Below are 16,337 nucleotides of genomic sequence, written 5' to 3' on the forward strand. Positions count from 1 at the left end.
CCCCCCCCCAAAGGGGTTCCAGGTCTACGAGCGAACTTCACCTCCTTCGCCTCTCCGGCATCAGTGCGCCTTCCGGCCGGGAGCAGCTCCGGGCAGCGGGGCTGGAATGCGTCGGGTCTCGCCTTCCTGCCTCTTCCACCTCACTCCCCTCCCCCATTCTTTCTGCTCTTCTCTATCGGACAAAAAAAATAATAATAAAAATTCTCATGGATGGTATAAAGTTTCTCCGCCGATGTCCAAGTTACAGAGGGCTCCCCATCCTGTTCCCCTTCCCCCAGAAGACGGTGCACACTGGTTTGCATTTCTTTGTTACCTGCGATCCGGGCGGGGGGCTCCTGTCGGCGCTCGGGCTGGGGTCCGGCCGGGAGACCAGGCTCCGGCGGGCGCCTTTGGCCGCCACTGCTCACTTCCGCGCGGTTCTGGTGAGGTCTTAGCTACCGTTCGGTGAGACACCCTCCTTGTAGGTACCAAAGGTTCAGATCGCAAACGCGGACACCCCCCCCCCCGCCACGCCGACCCCTGCACACACACATACACACTCACACTCAACACACACTCACAGACTCACACACACATTCTCCCTGCACCCCCCACCGCCAGCCCCCACCTTGCCTTTCCCCTCCCCCCTTCCAAAAAAAAAAAAAAGCACACACACAACAACAACAACCCCCCCAAACCAAACAAAAACCCAAAGACAAGTTCACTGGCGGAAGATGGTGGGTTGACACTGACTCAGACAGAGGCAGGTTCGCCGGGAAATCTGGCGGTCCCGGTTTCTGACAGTTGCATTTCCTCTCCTTGAGTCCTTACTCCCCCCCCCTTTTTTTTTTATTAACTCTGTTCCATGTTTAATCAAGGATCATGTAGATGGCAAAAGGAGAGACAGAGAGAGGAGAGAGAGGAGAGAGGAAGAGAGAGGGAGGAGAGAGAGACAAGAGACAGAGGAGGGTTTTTTTTTTTTTTATTGTGTTCTCCTGGATTTTCAGTGGCTTGATCCCTATAAACGTGGAGTGCTTAAAGCTCATATGTAGTATTATATTTTTAGTTGGGTGGATGGATGGCGGAGTCAGGGAGAGGCTGCGGCTGCCGCTGCCTTTTCGGGTGTTGCTTAGATTAAGGCTGAGACTTGGCTGCGATTGAGACGCGACAGTGACACGGGCATCGATCGCTTCCATTGAGAGCAATGCAAAAACACAGCCCGGGTATGTAACACTCTCGGTGCCATCGACACTCGCTTTACTTTATATTTACTGGCAGAACTGACAGAGCAAGCTCAGACTTTCTTTCTTTCTTTCTTTCTTTTTTTCCCTCTCTTCTCTTTTCTAACTGAAGAATAAAAACAATGGGGCATAGAAGTTGTTGGAAATGCTGGTTTAAATACAACAGAAAGGAGATATTCGTGATTATTTCACTCCCTCTGTGGCTGATTGTGTTTTAGAGTTTCTCTTCTCCACAGAGGAGCATATTAAAGAAGATGAAGATTTTCCTTTTTTCCTTCTTTATCTTTAAAAAAAAAAAATCCTTAAGGGAATATTTGATAGTTTTCAACATTTGCGGTTCCAATCAGCAAGAAGGCACACAAAAATAAAAGATGGCTAGCCAGCTGTTTTAACCTCTTGCACCTGGCTTCAGTGTGGGGATCATAAGGTTTATACAGTTATTTTTTTTTTAAAGAAGGTTTTAATATTTATGGCATAAAGCAGGGAGAGAGCATCACTGTGTATTTACTCAATAACTGGTTGCTTTTGGATTTAAAAAAAGTAAGCCAATATTGAAGTGTTTTCATTTTTATGGCAATGGAGATATAGTCAATGAGATATGGGGGAAATACCATAAATCTAAAAAGTGAAATGTACCTAAGGAACAAAGAAAGGTCAGGTAAACCAGCTGTGTCAGTCAAAGCCATAGCATCAGCTGTGGGGTTAGGCAGGGAGAGTGGGCTCCGGGTCTGCGAAGGGAAAGTTGCCACTTAAAGTTCAGCTCCATTGTCATCTTTTGCAGTTTTTAGCAGATGAGCCCTTATCTGTTCATTAATTTTGAGCTAGTTGGATTATTTGAAAAGATGCTGCACCAGCAAGGAAAACAGAAAGGAGGCTGAGAAAAATCGCTGTTTAATATTGCAGAATTTACTGCTTCCATTCTGACCATGAGCCTAAAATTTACACAATGAAATTTGATTATCTTTAATAACAATATTAGATCCTGCACTGGATGGATGAGAATTGAGGTGGTTTTGTTGATTGCAAGGGTTTAATGTTGCATTTCAGAATCTGATGTGGTTTGGCCTCCCTTCCATTAACTGGAAAACCCCTGAGGTTTTACAATTATTTCTTAAAGATAATACATTTAAGATCGCATTGGTAGGCTGAAGAAAAGTCATAAAGGCAAGACGGGAGGCCCTTAATAACTCTTGAGATTCAGACATGTTCAGCAGTTAGATTGGCTCTGCCTTCACCAAGGGTCGACGATGTGTCATTTCCACGAAGCCAAATTGCCCTCTGCCTATATGATATTAATGTGCAAATCAATATTTCAGGGATTAAATTTCCCTTCTTCATTTTTTATGGTTTCTACCTCAATAAGTCTCAAGTCTATTAGAAGAGGCTGGATGATTTAAAATCTTTCACTGCAGAATGGCTTGTCGTAGTCCTGTTTCACAGACCATTTTAGGATTTTCGTTATAAAGACTAAGGGCATCCGAAACCAGTCGTGAGGCAGTCCAGGGCCAGGTTCAGTGGCATAAAGCCCTTGTTCGACTAAGAGCTAAGAGCTATTGGAAATGTAATATATATGTTTCTGTTATCTGCACACACACACACACTCACACACACACACGTATGCATGCTGCTGCTTTAAAAATATTATGTTAATCACCTATTGATTTATTTCAAAATCGATGGAAGTGCCTTTCTTATTAGTGATTTGTTCAGCATTCTTGAAGACTGTGTTAATTTTCTTAAAGACTGGGCATGGATTAGCTTGGTGTGAAAATATTTGGGAGGGATTTTCATCCAGCAGCATTTTCCTAAGGAATATTTCTGGTCACCGTTGTTTGTCAGAGTCATAATCAAGTGTTGTCATCTACATACGTTGTTGTCATAGCTATCATTGCATTTTGTGGCTGAATGATCTGGCTGATATCTGTGAAGGGAGGCCTTCTTCAGTTCCTTCCACATTTCTTTCTAGCACTCAGGAGGCACAATGTTTCTTTTAAGTCTCTTGGAGAAACACAATTGCAAAAGAAAATATGCGATTTGGTTGGAAATAATACAAAGCAGAAATTTGGGAGGTCAGAATAAGAGATTGGGACTTTATCACATAATCTTGGGAAGGCCTACTGTCTATCATTTGGTGGTGTTTTATAGTCTAAAACCATCTGGACCAAGTTCCGCACAGCTGCACGAATTTCATATGTGATAGAACATTTTTTCCATTCAGTGTGAAATGTTCCTTCCTAAAAAACGTACACCAGACTCGCTTAATTTAGTCTGTTAAAAGAAATGCACATGAAAAAGGACAAAAGGCTCTTTAATCTCTGCAAGCTGTTTGTTTTTCTTCAAGATTCCTGTCTGTTTGGGTTTGAAAAGTCATGTTTATCGAGGAGATGATTCTGAGGTGTGACATTAAAATAATATATGATTTTTGGACCGGTGGCCATGCTCCTGCTTAATTTGCAGAACTACGTTTTATGCCTGTCAAAACACAGAGTTAATCTATCCTTATTTACAATTAATCTCAATAAAATTAATCTTAACTATGCTTTATTCAGTGGCTTAAAATATCTAATTATATTCAATTAACTGCTGTCATAGTAATTAACATTGCTTAATTGCCTCTGCATATATTTGTGTAAAGCTCATTAGGTGCTGCTGGCTCCTTTTCTCCTTTTCTACTTGCTATTTTTGCTGTTGTCAAACCATTTTCATCTCCCAAGGTTCGACAGTGTCAGCGAGGGCAAATTCTTTAACATTTTCTCGAAATGAGTGTCATTGCCTGCCTATGAGAAGATACTCGTTCTGAGTCTTTAAAGGCGAATCCGTGCCCCCCACCCCACCCCCCACTCCTCTTCCCTCAGCCCTGGTCCCGAGCACACTCACCAAATATTTTCTGTCATTGTTGCTGGAAATATGAGAAGCCAGGTTAAGCTTTGTGCTTATAAATGAGGAGGCTTTCCGGGTCTGCCTAAGGGATGTACCCACAGGCAGACTTATTTTCCTCCAAGACCATTCTAAGGGTTAAAGACTTGGCCAAGGTTCAAACTGAAAAGCGCCCAGGGAAAGTGCCTGTGAATATGTACAAGTTTCATGTAATTAGCGCTTAATTATATTAACATATGCAAATTGTCAACTTAGGAGCTTGTTGAGCTGGCAAAGATCAGCTAGGCACAATTGCTGTATTGTTCAGAAACAATAATGGATTTCAAGTTGGATTGTGGAAACACATAACTAGCTATCTAATTTAACTCATACCATGGTGAAATTTCATTAGTCTCCATGGAGACTGGTTTAATTGTGCTGACTAATGTTCTGGGCTGCAGAATGTCCTAAAAAGAAAGCGTTGTTTGCCTAATCCACCTTACAATGACACTTGTTTGTACATGTTTCCCTTGTGTGAGAATTTGCATATGCAAATAAATAGTTTCTCGGCCCCCGTTTGTCATGGCTGTTCATTACCCATGAAGAGGACATTGTTACCAGGCCGTCCCTGACTCTCCCAAGGCGGGATAGTGTCAACCAGTCCAGCGACATTCTTTCATAATTTGTTTCTGATTAATAGACCAGAGTGAGTGTCACTCTCTTTGGGCATCTGCGAAAGGAAGGTCAGTCCTTTCTGCAGTGACTGAAGGACTTTCTCTTCTGATGAGCCTTCCCCTTTTTCCACTCATTGGTTAACATAATCATATTTAAAATAATGTATTCTTTCCTAAGCATGCCTCTGCTAATAATCTCTAGTTTCCTTAAAGCAAAAAAAAAAAAAAAAAAAAAAGATAGGAAAAGAAAAGAGATTCTGTCATTGGAATATTAATCCTGTTTTTGACAGAAAGGTAAACTGATATAATTGCTTTTCAGTTGAAGGAATGGGGGTTTATACAAGTGTGAAAGCATCGGAAAAGGATTAGCATTTTTTTGCATAATGAAAAGCTCTGTTGAATAGCGTCCTGAATGGCTGACTGGATGACTAAGATGAAAGGAAAATGGAAACGCAGGCTCCTCTCTTTAGGCCTGTGCTCCGCTGTCTCTAAAGTTATGTTTGTCCAAGACTTGAAGAAACAAGCAGGGGCTCAGGTTTCAGCCACTTGATGAGATGCCCCGAGTTTCCAGCATCCCTGGGAAGTAACCCGTAAGACAGCCGTGCAGCTAGAGGGCGTCGCACAGAGGTTTGTACCTTGGAGGGTTTTCAGAAACATGCTGGGCTGACCAGATATTGGCTATTGGGCGTCAACAAGTCCCAGCACCTTGCTGGCAAAAACAGTCGTTTCGGAAAAGGCCAATGGCGCGTGGTGTGGGTATTTAATCGAGTTACTGACAGAGTACGTGGTGGGGTTTTTTCCCCTCCGTTGGCTATCAACAGCTGTCTCAGCCGGTGGAACGCTTGGCTGGGGAAAGAGTTGTGTGACTTTGGGACATAAATGTTGTAAGCGGCCTATCTATCAGTTTTCGTGGATGGGAGGGGATGGCAGAAGCGGATACAGAGTTATTTTCTTAGGATTTCACTCATCTCATGTTGCCTCGTAGGTGTGTCGCGTATTTTTCACTTAGAGATAAGTCTTTGAAAAAGGTGGCCAGGTACCTTACGTTCACTCTAGGAAACATTCGCAGCCAGCTTTCTCTCGTCACCGGTGCGGGGCGTAACTGGGTATCAGTTGACAACATGATCAGGGCTCTAAAGGATGTTTCTTCAGCCAGAATTAGGGTAGTTAAAACACCATGACTGTTAAGACACCTTTGAAGGTGGGAATCGGTTCTTCTGTCTGTAAGAAGTCAAATGCAGAGTGGGTGATTCCTTCCGTGTGTCCATTTTAAACAAGCCCTTTCCCGTTTGGGGGGTCACCCCAAGGGAGCCACTGAAGACCGCCCCAGAGCTGGGTTGAAAGATTCCGCCAGATATGAATCTGACTTGTTTCGTTGCTGGGGTGTAGAACTTCCCTTTGCCTAATCACTTCAGCGATTCGGCGGCTGCGGTGCTATTAACATGCTTACGTGGAAACTTGGGAAATCAGAAGTGTTTTCACGTAAATTAAAGTATAAGGGTTGCCTCTTGAGTACAGAATATTGTAAAGGGAAAGTGTTTGATCTTTGTTATATAAAGTCACCGAAATTCTTTACTAGAGTCCTTTTAAAAATTTGTCAAGAAATTCTGGATTGTTTCAGAAACTTTTATGGCTAACTTTATGATATGCTTGCAAAAAGTCTTAAAAGAACAAAAAAATAATCCACATGGAGGCTATTTTTTTTTTTACATGCAGAAGGGCTTATTAAGGTATTTCCATAAGAAAAATGTGTTAATTTAAAAAATAAATTCATTTATATTTTAAGACATTGTTAACCAAGCACCACCATGTGTTGTACCTGGCAGCTTTCCAGCCACCATGGGAGTGGATCACACATGGGTTAATAGTAGCTTATGTGATGTCTGCATTCTTAGGAAATGGGCAAAAGCCCAGGGTATTCCGATATCAAGATTTCAGGAATCGGACAGAAAGCAGAATACATGTTTATATGTGAACAGATGGACGCATGTGAGAACTAAGTGCACAGTTTCTCTTGGCACTTGTTTTGGTTATCCCCGATGCTGTAACCGGGGTCTTAGTGCGCTCAGAGCCTTTGATGGCTGAGGACAAAATGGTCTTTTAATGAGGGCTCGATGGCATGATTTTCTTGCATGAGGATTGTACCCCGTGCGATCTTGCTGGATTTGATGTTCTGTTAATCCCCCAGTGTCAGAGGTCCACAAGTCGCCTCGAAAGTTTGATATGGTTTCACGTTTGCCGTACAAGCCTCTGTCGGAGAATGGCTGCTCGCCACTCTCCTTGCCTTTCAAAGGTCTGCGAGTGAAGTAAAATTTAGCCATTTTGAGGCACTTTTGAAAGGATGCACACAGCTTCGGAATGGCGTTGGCACTCAAGTCCTATTTGGCAAGCAGCTCATCTCTGATATGATTAGCCACTTAACGTTCTGGAGATCAAAAAAAAAAAAAAAAACAACTAAAATTTAAGAATTTGAGCAGCTTGACTCGGTTAACGCGTCACGACGCCGTGATGGTCTAAGAGAAGTTCTGAATAGGTGTTTTCGCCAGACAGGTCAGGTGTTCGCACACTAGCATCACATGTGTATTTAGATGATCGATCATTTCTAATGTTGGCTTATCCTGGGGGTAGGACAGTGGCAGTTGATCACTTCTGAATGGTACCCATTCTAGCGCCTCTAAAATTTACGGGTTCCATTGTGTTCTAGCTGTAAAAACAGAAAGTGTTCTGCAAGTATTTACTCAGATCTAAATCATTTTAACCAGGGAAAATTGACTTTTGGGTTAAAATATGCATTTTATAACTGTCCATAAAATTTTTTTTCCTTCACTGTAAAGAAGAAAGGAAATCTATAGCTTTAAAAACGGTAAAATACAAAAACATATGAGCTGGTGTATGCCACCTGGTTATATGGCTAACAACAAAACAAAACAAAACAAAACTTCGTAAGAGAGAAGTTTATGGAGAATCTTAAATTTTGCCTGCTTGGAAGAGTAAATGGAAGAAGCCCATCCATTTCCCAAAGTGTCTTCACTAAACCTGAAGGCAGTTCACGTGGATTCTCTAAAATACAGTTCTTAGTCGTTTTTTCTCATATATTTGGGAATAATGAAGTTAATACTTAAAATTTTCTGAGCCACTAATTAATTGAGAACGAGCCATCTCTTTTGGTTTAGTAGACACACACCAGGAGTGTGCACACACACACACTCACACTTCTACCCTCTGTCCATGTTAGTCTCTCTCTTTCCTCTTTAGATGTATTCATGGGGGGAGCCTGTGAAATCTTCCCCTTGCAGACTAAGGATCTTTCCTTTTCTAAGGACTGGCCTATATGGCCACAGGAGAAGAACAGGTCGGATGGTAAAGCAACCGGAAACTCGCAAAATACTGAGGCTGGGAACTGCCTTGGAGTTATTCAGTTCATCCAGTCCATGTTAAAATATGGGCTATTGGATTCAGATGCAATTGCTGAGTCACTCAGCAAGGTAGGAAAATGTCAGGCCAGGAACTCAGAAATCCCAACTGGAGGACCCATGGTCATACAACTATTATGGCTGCTTGGAAAGGGGTTTGTTACATGACTGAATAGTGACGAGGGGAAGAGGAAGATGTATAATGGTGACCCCGCAGCGATACTGTCTCCTCTGAGGGGGTGGGTTCTCTGTTAATAAAAGGAGACACACAGAATCTAGATGGGCACTTATCACTGTGTGATTGTAAACGTATTTTCGCCTAAGTAGGAGGTTAGACTGGGTGCTTTGAATGGTCAAGAAGAGTATATGGTTCTTAAACATACCGATGATCTCAGTGACTTAAACGTATTCTTAATAGTGAACACAGTGTTAAGAACAAGTTTCTATTCTGCATGAGGAAAGTAAACCAAGACAATGCTGTGATGTTTCAGAGGCAGCATAGTATATAGAAAAAGTGACACTTAGTTAAAACCAGACATTCTTTTGATTCTGTTTAGCTCAGTTTGTTTTAACTTAAGTTTTAGACATTTGAAAATCTACTCCATTCTTTGACAACTCAATGACCAGTAGAAATTACGTTAGATCAAATAGACACCTGGGTTAGCTTCTTGTTATGGATGACCTTATCCACACGATTTAAACTGGGGCTCCTTCCTGAGCCCCAGTTTCCTAACGTCCTCAACTTTTCCTCCGAGTTGTTGTCGAGATTACATAAGACTCAAGTGTTGTGAACATTAAAATAAGTGAATGCGACGGAGCCTGAGGCCCTATGTTCATCTTCTTTGTTTTCAATAGCTGGTTTTAATGTAGTACTCAACTACGGGGCATTTGATAAAGCAGAGCTTCAGGAAATTTTTGAGTAGAGATGCCTCTTTCCCACAAGGGAGGGAGCTAGGAGTTAGGCAATGGGTATGTGGAAGGAGGTGTCCTTCTCCCCATATTTTCTCACCTAGGCTGTCACCTAGGTGGTATGTAGGTGGACAGTCTTCACCTCGCTATCTGCCACTCACTCCATCATCACATGTTGCTCTGGTTCTGAGCGGTTTCTAGATGTTGCGTGCATTTCTGAATCTTTTTCTAAGAAGCAAATTGGAACTGAAACAGTTTTTAAATAATTCAGACCTCAGTCTATCCATGAATTCAAGATTCCAGGCTGTCCACTACATACAATAATAGAAGAGACCACAATGCTTATTTCAATCTTGAAGTTGACTCAGATTGCTTGAAGGCCTTTGGACTAGAGGATGCTTTAGAAATACCTTTCTATGTACTGGGCATTATGATGTTTTGACATGTCATGACATGGATGTAGATACTGCTACGTGGTGCCCTGTACATCAAAATTTATACCAACTTAGAGAAGAGATCCAGTTATTAATACTTCAACAATATTATAAAACCCTTTTCTTGGGGGATTTTATAGCCAAGTTATGAGTCTCTTCCTGGCTTACCACTTGGAAGAGATTGTCGTCCTTTATCTTTCTACAGTAATGCATTATTCAATGGAAGACTACCCAGGTTCAAAGATGATGAATCATTTTAAGGGCTAATAAATTTATAAATAAAATTTTTTGGACTATCTAAATTAAAATGGACTTCAATTATGGTTTTTCCCAATGTGAGACATGAAAGATACACATTAAAATATTGTGTATATTTTTATGGGAAATATAAGTGTATTTGGATTATAATTTCCTAACTTTGAGTTTGAATTTTTTCTTCATATTTCTATATGTTTGGTTCACACTTTTTGTTAAAGTTTTCCTTAAAAACGAAAGTGTGTGACTTGCCTATGTTTTAGTCATTTATAAGTGGCCTTGGACTTGACAATTCATTTGAAGGACATTTATTTAAGGCTAAGCATTTATCGAATACTAGTAAAGTGAGGATATATTTCATTGAAAGAAAACAGTTAGCATCTTAGCATTTTTCGTGATGCTTGTTGAAGTGGTTCCTGAAAAATGTCAGCCTCCATGAAGGCAGCACTCATGTCTGTTTAAGCACTGTATTCACAGTGACAGACATTGCCAAATCCTTGGGAAATATTCTTAATTAATATCTTCAATAAATATCTATGGAATAAATGAAAAAAAAATGAATGAGTGTCAATTAAAAATATACTATAACTGAAAATAACTTTACTCTTGGAATCTGTCTCTCCTCTTGAAATCTAGGAACTGATTAGAAATATACAACCTTAAAAACATCTGGGTCTGTCTTGGAAAATCCTACAGGGAAAAATATTCTCCAGCACACTCTAACTGGGTTTTTATATTAGAACTGTAGATTGTTGCAGTCGGAAGGGATACAGAACAGTTCCCTCGTTTGACCCACAAGGAAACCGAAGCTCAGAGAAATTCCTGAAAAATATCACATAACTACATAGCGCAGCTGATGAGATCTAATGCATATGTATGTGTCCCCTTCTGCAAATCATTTAATGTTTTTTTTTCTTTTTTTCACTTTAGTCGGCTTCGCTCCTCCCATATCCAAAGATTCTGTAATATTAACATGAGAATCATTTCTGTTACACTGGAGATTTTTTATTTGCGGAATTTTCCCCAGCAAAGGCAGATTTTCAGGTGGTACCTTTTCTGTGATGACCCTAGACAGACAGGCTGGCTGCTCTGGGATCCTAGAGCTGAGTGGCTAGAGATAGGACGAGAATGGCCTGAAAGGTGAAAACTTGCAGGAAACAAAGGGGCGGGTCCTTTAGTTCTCGAAATGAAGCAGGGGGCACATTAGGAGTCATTCGGGTCTGCCAGAAGTGGCTGCTCACGGAAGCCTGTTTAAGTGCTCACATTCACCAGGAAATCATCATGGGCGGAGCTTAAAGTGGTTCACCTCTGATTTATTCATGAACCTCACAGAGCACTTGGCTTTGTCCTCGCTCTGGGAAGGGGGACTGGCGCCAGTAAGAACAGGAATAAAGAGCTCCTCTCGTGGTCCAGGAGTGAATGGCACTTTACCTGCAGCCTCACCTGCTTCCCGAGGTCTGTTGGACTGCATTGACCGATTGGCTGTGTGTCCACAGATGAATTGAGAGGAGAGGTTATAACAAGTACCCCCTCTGTCGTTTCCACAGTGTACATGACGAAATCTACAGGACTGGAGCTTGGGTTCTAACCTAACCTGAAGGTGGTGGCATTTGGGCTAAATGGAAAGGCTCCCCTCTCCCTTGTCTTTAAAGTTTGAAGAGTTTCACATTTAAAAACAGTTGGAAAATCGTTGCTTCTTTCTAATTGAAAGATGTAGCGATCTCGGAGTAAAATGGGTTTGGACAATCTCTCTCCCAACAAAAAATGAATTGAGAGAGATTTAATAACATAGGAAATTAAGGTTCGAGAATAAAATATGTACAACACAAGTAGAAACAAAGAAATGGGCTTGCCGATGGAACAGCTGTGTTTATCTGAGTGGCTGTTTGTGCCACTTCACAAATTCTGCTTACGTTAAGGGACAGGGACCTTTAAGAGACAGTCAGCTGGCCGGTTTGCACTGGAGCAGAGGTTGGCTAGAGTTACTTAAATCCCCAGAGCAACATTTAGTTAATGCTAGTCTTTTTTGTTTTCTCCCTGATCCTGTCCAGCCCGGCTTCCCTCTTCTTCTTTTGATGAAGTTGGTCTCTTACTACTTAACGTGCATATATTGACACAGAAATTTCCTCAAATTTTCACAACACATTAACCCAGAAGAGCCATATTAGGAGATGGTGATGAGAGTTAATGATATGTCTTTAGATAAAGCCATCCCCCAGTGCAATCACACCAGAGTCATCAGCTCATTTGTCATGGCTGAAGTGAAAACGTCAGGGCCAATGAGTGTATGAGCTCTGAAGGGGGCGAAAGGGCTTTCGGAGAGGGACATTTTTGTGCTGGGAGGTGGCCTTGGCTTAGAGTTAGCTCCAGGGACATACTGGGATGGGCCAACGCTGGCTGCTTACAGATCCTCAGCATAACAGAATTAGTTGGGACAATGGAGAGGTGGGGGTCGTGAGGATGGGTGTGTTTCTGGAGACCCGCTCTAGGCTGCAGGCCAGAGACTATGGGAAAAAAGAAACGAGGTGATTTGCTAAAAATTATTTTAAGGAATGTGTCGCATGCCGGTCCATTGACTTCAGCAAGCTTGAAGTCACAGGTTCGCATGGCTTCAAGGGAAGACCTAAATTTGTGCACGTGGCTTTTGTTTTAAATTTAGCTGCATGGAGAGAATTTTGATCTCAAGATCTAGAAACTTTTCCGGGAGGTAGTATTTGAGAACACAAAGATAACATTCAGGCATAGAGTACTTTTGAGAGTATCTTAGAGCGAAAGTTAATACTTAATTTCAATAACAATCATTACGGTGAAATCCTTGTTGCATTTTTGAACTTGCACAGAACCAAGAAGCTAAACTTTCTTTACACAGACTTCATTCTGAAACTTTAATTGAAAATTAACTTATTTTCTTCAGCTACCAAAGTCCTTATCTCGGATAGACCACTACGAGCAGATTTATTTCATTTCGGACCAGTGAATTGTTCTTGCTCAGATAATGTGCCCACACAACCTTTTCTTGTTTAATTCTATTGATTTACAGTGTTAACGTGGAATAATCTGATACCTGTTTCCTGCCCTTTGAGTATTTCTCGTCAAAGAGGCTGATTAGCACCCCCCCACCCCACCCCGGGGTCTTTAGCTGTTTTAAATGTATAATTATCATTGCATGTCATTTGATAGCTGTACTAATTGCTGGCAACTATTGTCTGTTTGCACTTAATGCTGAAACCTGATCAACATCCTGCTTTGGTTGATGTTTGGTGGTAAACTTTAATTAACTCTTATTGCATTGAAGAAGAGTTCAGGCTTGCTGCTAACTAATCATTTACCTTCATTATGTCCTGACAGCTTCACTTGTTCTCGATCCTAATAGATACACCAGTCAGTAAATAAACCTACAAACCTTATGCCTGGTGGTCGCTCCACGCGGCTACTTGGCTACTTAAAGTATAAGGTAATTGGGCCCAGATAATTATTTAGTTAGTTTAGTATCTCTAGTTCTGCAGACACTAATCTTAATTGCCTCTCTCATGCCGGACAATTTTATTTTAATAGAAACCGTAGATTTGAGATAACATTATTCCTTCACCACGGTTCTTATGAACATGCATCTTTTCAATCAATACAATTAAGCTTGTCTCCTGTTGGAATTCTTGTCATTATTTTTCCTGAAATACTTTTCCTGTAATGATATTGAAGTTAAAGTAATCAGGTTACCAGCAGATCATGTAAAATTCAACTCAGAATTGCTGGCTGCTTGATTTTAATTTGTCTGACATCAAGTTTGTTTGAAAAGGGATAATATGTGGGTAAACCAAGGAGCTTATAATTATGGTTGACGTTTGTTTGTTTATAATGAAATCTAATTAAAGTTCATACATTTAAAACACAAAAGTTAATTACCGAATTGCTCACTTCACTTATGGACAGCAGTCAAATTAACTTTCAGGCCAACCCCTTCCCCACACCCCCCCCCCCTAAACACACACACACACACACACACACACACACACACACACACACACACACACACCCCTAAACAAAAGGCTCTCCATAATAGAAATAAAATAGCCCACTAACCTTAGTGATCAAACACAAATTTGCCAATATGTTATCCAGAAGAAAACTTGGCCTTCTACTATGTCCTCTATTATGTTAGTCCTAATGTGGTTTTTAATATAAAATAATGTTAAATATTTACATAGGATATCAAAGGGTACATAGGACATAAAAAGAGACTTCTATCTGATAGACCTTAAGAGTATTATGTAGAAAAAGACACTTGGTAGGGATTTAAAAATTATGAATAGAACTTGTTTCATTAAAACTATTTTGAAATCATGTAAAATCACTGAAATCATTGCTCAGAGAATAGGAATGTTTGCTGGAATACCTGACCTGTGATTAGTTTTATGAAGATAATTATGGTAGGTTTAGCCTGCAAGGAATGACATTAAAAAAAGTACTTAAACTGTTACACTTATTGTTATGTTGGTTATGAGATCATATTGGTGAGAATCATGAAACATAAATAGTTATGCAGTTGTTTTCTCTTTTAAATATTCAGTTGTTAGTAGTTCAGTAATGAATTTTATATCCGAAGAGGCAAAGAAGGTAACAATACATGCATATGTTAGAATATGTTATCTTCACATTGTATATGAGATAAACACACGTATGGAATGGTTTTCACCAGTCTGGTAAATCGCTCTTTGAAACCCAATATTCTATAGTTATATATACCTTAATAAAAACAATCAAGATGAATTTTTTAAATGTTCTATTATGACAACTTAAAAGCATTATCAACTAAACACTTAGATTGTGTGTATGCCAGAGATGAGTCAATCACATTTTAAAGACTAGAAATATAAACATATGAAAAACATGGCAAATATGATTTATACATTTCTAACAATGATTGATGCAGTCCATGTTCTTCCTTAGAAGTGTATAGACTTGAACTTTCAACTACAGTAGGGATTGAGAGGGAGGGGTCCGAGGACAGGATGTGGTCCCGACTATTGGGGGGATGCTTCGTGTAATTTACACAGCCTTTGAGTATTTCTAGAGAACATATTTATATGTATTTTAATATAACACCTGATTTATTTGTAGATTAATATTCATTTAGGGAGGCAAAGTAAAAGGATCGAACAGTCATTTAACTCGAATCCTACTTTGCATAGATGACACGAAGGGAAGATGGTTGATACTTAGGTGTGGCTGGGCAACCGACATTCAGAGGTACCTTTTCTTTCTATAAAGAAAACAACAAACGAACAAACAAGTAAATAAATAAAGTGGTGGGGAGCCAGTATATTCTCACAGTATTGGCAAACGACAGCTTTCTAGCAATGCTTTAGCTGATTAGGACATCCCAAGCCTTCAATGAAGCAATCACTACAAAGCCCCAGTGTCAACTGGGGTACTAGCAAAAACAGTATCAAAGAAAGAATCAGAAAGAGGGACTAAACATAATTACAGTTCGTGTCCTTGTCTCCCACCAATGCGAACTATTCATTCTCAGTTAGAATGAATAAGAAAATTAGAAATCAACTAGATTGGTTAAGGGTACCAAAGTTTGTTTACAGAGGGTCCATCTAGCTCACTGATGATGAATTTTTCCCGAAGCAATCAAATAACATGAGTCATATAATAGTGTGCTCTGGTTAAGGAGAGATTATTGATTTCTCTCTAAGGAAAGTAGCTGGAGTTTGATTAAAGTTTGAAGAAAACTGAGTCAAATTCCTATTTCCCACATCGGATCAAATTAAGAACTAACTATTGGACCGGTCGGCAAAGTGTACTTTGCCTCTTAAGTTCTCTAACACATATGTCTATGGAGATGTAATTGTCATATAAAGTCCATGCAGGTTCAGAGATAAGAGAGAGAAGGAGGGAAATCGAGGCTGGGAAGAGAGAAGGAGAGAAAGAGACAATGAGAGAGAGAGAAGACCACCAAGAGTGGATCGCAAAGGTCCTGCTTAAAGAGAAGGAACTAAATCTGCATTGAATATCTAATCTAGGTCTTAATGAGAAAAATGAGAAGAAACTAGGGGAAAATGACTGAGCTGACTTGTACACTCATGTTTGTCTCTGCAAACTTTCTCGCCTTCAACATTTGCTTGTTTTAAACGCTTTGGGTATTTTGGTCACCTCCTTTCTCTTCAGACTTAATTACCTTCTCCCCTTTGTCGTGACATGGGTGGAAAGTTTTTGCCGTGTCAGGAGAGGTCGTCACACATTCTCCTGCAGTTCTCTTCATTAATTCCTTCTTGCAGAAGCATTTTCCCTCGTGCTGGGAAGGTAGAAGGGCGTAACAGAAGAGTCTTGGAATACCAGCAGGAAGCTCTAAGCTAGTTAATGCAGTATAATTGTCTGGACATACACTGGTCTTTGTTTGTGTGGTTCACTTCGAATCAGCTATAATTAACTCTAGAGTGTTTCCAGATTGCCAGCAAAGAAAAATTACAGCTTTTCTGTTTTAAATTGTAAAGCTCACAAACATCAACTATGCAGATTGCATTTACTTTGATGTATTTCTATCCTGCAAAGGAAAAAGAAAAAAAAAAA

At 40.4% G+C, this 16,337-nt stretch overlaps 1 protein-coding gene and 1 long non-coding RNA gene across 8 annotated transcripts in view; one reads left to right on the forward strand and one right to left on the reverse strand.

Annotated features, from left to right (window-relative positions):
- The window catches only part of ZFHX4 (zinc finger homeobox 4), a 176,790-nt gene that overhangs the window by 1,827 nt on the left and 158,626 nt on the right, over window positions 1-16,337 (forward strand). Inside the window, exon 1 of one of the 7 annotated variants that reach the window (XM_011376417.2) lies at window positions 1,016-1,202. The exons of the other annotated variants lie outside the window; for them this stretch is intronic. The gene's annotated coding sequence lies outside the window, so the exon portion shown is untranslated. Of the gene's footprint in view, window positions 1-1,015; window positions 1,203-16,337 lie in introns of those variants that run through there. 7 annotated transcript variants of the gene reach the window in all.
- On the reverse strand, window positions 7-826 carry LOC105303062. Its single transcript, XR_896889.2, has 3 exons — window positions 733-826; window positions 314-457; window positions 7-172 (listed from the first exon to the last, which is right to left on the reverse strand). It is a non-coding gene; the product is annotated as an uncharacterized LOC105303062 (long non-coding RNA).

This window comes from Pteropus vampyrus, unplaced genomic scaffold (assembly GCF_000151845.1).
Source record: "Pteropus vampyrus isolate Shadow unplaced genomic scaffold, Pvam_2.0 Scaffold298, whole genome shotgun sequence".
In the NCBI taxonomy this organism is placed as follows: domain Eukaryota; kingdom Metazoa; phylum Chordata; class Mammalia; order Chiroptera; family Pteropodidae; genus Pteropus; species Pteropus vampyrus.